At 39.7% G+C, this 6448-nt stretch overlaps 1 pseudogene; it reads right to left on the reverse strand.

Moving 5' to 3' along the window:
* Window positions 1-6448, reverse strand: part of LOC111732928 — a 38408-nt pseudogene that overhangs the window by 19280 nt on the left and 12680 nt on the right.

Genomic DNA, 6448 nt, shown 5'->3' on the forward strand with positions numbered 1-6448 from the left:
ACAGACAATTTAGCATATAATTTCGGGACCTTTATGGACCTGAGGGAACCCCTTGACTGATCTCATTTATAAGATACCCACCTCAGAAGAATATCTCTGAGCTTTTAGGACAATATAATAATGCTTTTAAATAGCACTTTGTAGTTTGCAAAGCACTTTCATCATGCACTATGTTAAGTAATCTTTGTAGTAACCCTGTTGAGGCTAGAATTATTATTTTATTGTTCTCATTCTGCAGATAAAGAAAACAAGCCTCTAAGGGATTACGTCATTTCCCCACAGCTAGTAGGAGGTGAAGTCAACTCTGGAATCCAGTGCCTCTGCCTGCACTCCTGCAAACTTTTACCAGGCCACACTCTTACCTTTCTTTTGAGAGTTCTCCAGTTTTCGCAACCGCATTAGCTTAAAGCTTCCTTGTGAATCTTGTGTCTGTTTTTGTTTTGTGAGATGTATGATGGGTAGAGACTGGAGGTCTGTTTCTGAAAATGACCACAAACTCCATGAGACAGGAGAGGGGACCAGGAAAGAGGTATATTTTCAGAAGCCAAACTATTTTCCAAGTTAATGTTTGCATATGACATTCCTGAAGCACGTCTGTGACTCCTTGTGACATTAGACATCCAGGAGTCATAGGATTCTAAAGCTGGAAGTGACCCCAGAGTTCATTTAGTCAATTCTACTTTCTAGATCTCCAAATCCATGTAGAAAAACACATCTCTTCCATCTCCATGCCCTCTGCATCTGAGTGGACAAAATAGCTATGCCCCTAGATGACCTTTTAAGCTTCCTTTAAAAATGAAAAGGAACTAACCTTGGCTGATTTCTTAATCTGGTAGCTTGGCAGACAATAGTGACATTAGAACAACTTTCTCTTAATTCTCTTTCATGGATTTCCAGGGAGTTTTTATAATATCATTAGCTCAATTCAATTCCAATGAATATGGATTAATTTTCTGCATTATAGCTATTGATCTTTGGCCATAGATCCAAAGAAAGAAGTGCTACTGCTCATAAATCTCTCTATTCTGATTGAGGGCTCCCTTGTGGGCAGAGATGGGGAAGTGGAAGTAGCAAGAGATGGAAAAGCTAATGGGGTAGGTTAGCTCCAGAAGGGTAAAACTGGGGCTAGGGAAATAATTTGGGGGGCTGGCAATGGAGGGGTGAAGTTCCTATTAGTCACCTTAAGCTCCATCCCAATAATCCTATCAACTCTTCTCCACCCACATCCCAAAGTTTCCCATTTTGGGGCCTTTGCTTATGCCATGCTTCCTGCCTCTTTCTCTCCTTTCTCTTCCTTCCTTCTTTCTCTCCTACCTGCTCAAATTCTGTCTACATTTCCAAAGCCAGATTCAATGCCATATTTTTCATAAAGCTTTTCCTGGTTCTTTTCTCACCTACTGCTAATTGGAATTTCTCAGTCTTTCCTATTCCTACACTACTTTATCTCACAGAGCACTAAACATTTTGTTATGTACACATCTTAATTTCTGGGCTGTAAACCCTATGAAGGCAGGCACACCAACTGTCTCATTTAATACTATGAGTCCAGCATCTAGAACAATGTAGACTCATTTAAATACTTATTGAATGGATGAGAAGTTTGAGATCACAGGGGCTAGGTAGGGGGCTTAATTAAAAGCCCTTCCTTCTGTTCTTGGTGGTCTTTATATAAGGATGCCCTTAAGCTATACCTATGTTCTCCTCATTATTTTTAATTTCATCATTCACAGTTTTATAATAAAATGAAATAGATTACAGAGAAGGTTGTTGTCTTAGACCATTAAGGCTGCTATAACAAAATACCATAGACTGGGTGGCTTATAAACAACAGAAATTTATGTCTCACTGATCTAGAGGGTAGAAGTTCAAGATCAGGGTGCTAGCATGGTTGGGTTCTGATGAAGGCCCTCTTCCAGATTAGTTGTACACTGCTGGCTTCTATCTGTGTCCCTACATGGTGGAAGGAGCGAGGGAGCTCTCTTGGGCCTTTTTTGTAAGAGCACTAATCCCATTCCTGAGGGTTCTGCTCTGATGACCTAGTTACCTTCCAAAGACCCTACCTCCTAGTACCATCACCTCGAGGGAGAAGATTTCAACATATGAATTTTGGGGAAGGCACAAACATTCAGTCTATACAAGTTGTCCTATGAGACTTCTCATTCCCATTAGATTCAAAGCATCAAGTTACCAGTTAAGTTCTTCTCAAACAGAATATAGCTTTCTGCTGAAAATAGAAGGTCTTGAGTAGCCTTTACTCTTTCTACTTAGCCCCATAGTTATTGAAAGGATTAAATATATTCACTTATTGATGAGAATACCCTATTCTCACTGAAGCCCATCTGTTATTTTTACTTTTATAAACTTCTCTCTTTTCTACCAACTTCTGTCTCCCAGTCTTCTCTTCCATTAACCTCTACTTTCCCCTTTCTCAATCTTTCACTTCCTCGGCCATATTTTCCCTACCCTCTGTTAACCTGCAAAATATAATGGTGGTGGTGGTGGTGGTGGTAGTGATTATGAGGGTGGAAAATGCCTCCTCTGAGTGGCCAAAAGTTGTAAGCTTTGCCCTCAGAGGAGAGCTGGCAGTATAGGCAGAGGAATAAAGAGCTCTATAGGTTTTGGGATATCTTTTCCTCAGCAAGAATGTTAAGATAGGGAGGGGAAATTTTGTTCTAAAAGAACATTCAGATATGGCTTCTAGATGTAGCTCCTGAAATAGTACTGTTTCCATATCATTCCTCAGGTTAAAATCTTTCCAAGTCTACCCTCTCAACACTGTAAAGTAAAACTCTTTATGGTTCATTCATAGCCTGGCCTAACTTTTATCTCTAGCTCTATCCCTCATTACTCACCTTTGATCCAAAGAGATGGTCTTGTCATGATTCTTAGCATAAGTACAAACCACAGAGAAGCACAAACCACATGATAAATGGGGAGCTATAGGCAATGCTGATGTTGCTGAAGCATAACGTGTGATGGAGGCCAGGTTCAAAGGTAGGGCTTCCACCTTTGTCTGCCACCTCATTGTGGAGATTCCCCCTTGAGAGATGTATCAGTCAGGGTCTAATTAGAACAGAGCCATGCCAGGTATTTTGAAAATTTAAACATAGAGAATTAACATAAAGAACTGTTAACTCGCTCAGAAAAATTGCTCACTAACTGAAAAGGCAAAAAGAAAGACTAAGATATCATGGAAGTAGCAACTGCAAGAAGCAACTACTATCTTTAGAATTGGGGGGAACAAAGGGAGAGAGTTTGGAGTTATTAAAACCTAAAATCTTTAAAGAGGGGACCCACAGAGCTGAAAGTTAAACTTCTGAGCAAAGCAAACTGCTTGGCTGGGACTGGTATTGCTGAGTTTGGAGGAGGGTCCATTGGGGTTGGGACTCAATCCTGCTAAAAAAGGGGGTCCAGCTGGCTTGAACTGGTGTTTCTGAGAAAGCACAGTGAAGCTCTATTGTAAAAACTTCAGACGGTATTCAATTGCTGCCTTGAAACAAATTGCCATGGCTGGGTACGAGTCTGACAGAAATAGGAAGCAAACAGGCACAACAGAAAGGACGAAGTTCTTTATTTCTCTTCCAGCCCTGCAATATTCTTCCAGGAGTTCCAACTGACAGAGATGGGCAGCACAGCAGAAACCTCGGTATCACAAAGCGGAGTTTAGAAGGTTGGGTTCAAATTGGAAAGACAGTTGTTCAAGAATACTCCTTCAGATACTCAGCATACATTTACTACTTTCCCACAACTATTAAAAAGTGGTTCTTTCACCTAATAAGATGTAACCATCTTTTGTATGAAGAAAGACATTCTCATCCTCTCTTCAATATACGGAGATGCAAAGTGTCAACAGTCATTGTATCCATCGCTGGGGGACAGTCACACTACCCATTACCAGGTCATGTTGATTACTCCCTCCAAAGTAGAGTTTCATCATCTGATTATTTTCTTCCTTGAAGAGTAAATTGCAAAGTTAACCCCTAACAACTTGTATGATATAATAAGGGAAGGAGGATAGAAAATAAAATAATACACACACACAGAAAGAAGAAAATATGCATAACTGTCATAGTCCTTGTTTGTATAACTGGTCATAAAGTATATATATGCATATATAAATAAATTATATATAAGTAAATTATATATAAAATTACATATACGTATATAGGAAGATCAGATATAAATATGTCTATATCTATCTATCTATCTATCTATCTATCTATCTATCTATCTATCTATCTATACACACTATCTGTTTCACATTTTTGTATTTTCACCATCCTTGTCCAGGGTATCATCTGGTCAATATTTTTTTTAGCTATTGGGGTGATAGAGTTACCTAAACCTTCATTCCTTAAAATGTCTAAATCCTTAGAGATTCTACGTGTTTTGGTTACCTATGATTTTCCACATTTATTATTGTAGTAATGGATGCCCTTGAGAATCCCCTAGGCTCCAGACACAGTCATCTGAAATTGAATTTCCTCTTGGGGTTAATCACCTACAACTAGTAAAGTAATGCCCCTTTTTTTCTTGTGACTTCAGTGGCACTAAGACCCAAAAATGGCCAGAAGGGAAGTCTAAACTTTTAACTCAATGGAATCTTTGGTTTTTACCCTGGTAGAAGATTTTCTCCCTTGGGGACCAAGATCTACAAACTAGCAGAGCTTAAAATTTCAGTGACAGAGAACAAAAATTCTGTGAGTTTTCAGGTGTCATAGTAACAATGTTCAGCCTAATTTAAACTTGTCTTTAAGCATATATTTCTATTACCATGTTCAGCCCTTGATTCTGAGATCTCCGTATCCTAGTTATGGAAGAAATAGTACCATATATTGGTCACCAAGTCAACATATATACAACATTCTGTAAGACAGACCCCATTATTTCGGAGTACTGTCTCCCAACTGGAGCCACAGTTGAGCTCATTCCACCATTCTGTTGGGCCAGTTGTTTCTGGGTGATGAGGTATATAATAAGAGTGAATTCCATGGGCTTGAGCCCATTGACAGACTTCTTTTGCTGAGAAATGAATTCCTTGATTGGAAGCAATGTTGTGAGAAATATCATGATGGTGAATAAGACATTTTTGTAAGCCTACGAATGGTGGTGCTAGCAGAAGAGTTACAAGCAAGAACAGCAAATCCAAAATTAGCATCTGTATCTATTCAGTGAGGACAACTCTCTGTCCCCTCCATGATAGAAGGAGTTCAATATAATCAAACTGCCACTAGTATCCCTGGGAAATGGTACCATATAGGAGGCTCAGAGATACTCTGTGCTTTTGGCAGATTAAGCACTCAGCAGAAGTGATAAGCAAGTCAGCCTTGGTGAGAGGAAATGCATGATGTCATGAGTAGCCTACAGCCCTGCCACCATAGCCACTTCGTACCTAGGACCATTGAGCAAGATAGAAATGCTGGGGAAGAGTTTGACATCTGAAGCATGTAAGCATTCATATAGTACAAAAATATCCTCCTAGCTGCATAGTTAGTACAAGGGACACCCCAAATTAAAGGTCACGGCATTGGTAAGGATAGCCCTTCTCCAAACTCTGCTGTTAACACGGTGAGTATTGGTAAAACCAGGCTCAAGATCACGAGTGGAGTCTGCCTACCTGACCGTCCTTGGGAAAGTATTTTTTCCTTAGGAGCTTTTGTAGCACTGTCTGACTACTGTATGATTAATTTATTTGGCACTTAGTTCTGGCTGCTTTGTGTTATTCTTTACTTGAAATATATGCTTAAAGACAAGTTTAAATTAGTTTTTGAGGGTAGCAACCATGGTGCATACATTTTTACATTATCAGAGGCTGACTCTGTGGCTCTTACTCAGTAGGGTAAATAGGATAAAGGAGCAAGTTTGGTACTTAAAATAAGAAGCCCTAGATTTGAGGCCTCCTCTTCCGATTCTTCTTCAGGTGACCTTAGGCAAGTCTCAGCACACTCCCTATCACCCCATTATACATTCTGCTGGAAAAACATGCTACCGCTTAATGTTTATTGCTTCTGTGCTTTGCTTATGCGGAACCCTCTCCATTTTAATGAAAGAAGATTCCTTCTTTTTTACCTGACTGGAGATACAAGTTCAATAAGTTGCAGAGTTCCCTTCAAAGTAGAGACTTGTCACAATCTCTGAAAAGAATCAAGGTTAGTAAAGCAAGCTACTATCCTTTATTTAGTCACAAAGTTGTAACTGATATTTACCATCTTCCTCTCCTACCAACCTGTCTAGATTTTCCTAGAATTCTGACTGGTCTTGGAAGGGACACCCAGCCTTTCATCCATGAGGTGTCTAAGCCCTTAGTAGCCCGTGTTGGGCTGTGGTTTCTATAATTACATATTAAAAGTTATCTCTGAGCATGAAAGCACCAAGTGACATACCTGTGAATGCCCTGGGTACCAAACATACTCCTCCCTGTCCTTATTGTATAACAGCAACTCTAACT

This window comes from Pteropus vampyrus, unplaced genomic scaffold (genome assembly GCF_000151845.1).
Source record: "Pteropus vampyrus isolate Shadow unplaced genomic scaffold, Pvam_2.0 Scaffold505, whole genome shotgun sequence".
In the NCBI taxonomy this organism is placed as follows: Eukaryota; Metazoa; Chordata; class Mammalia; order Chiroptera; family Pteropodidae; genus Pteropus; species Pteropus vampyrus.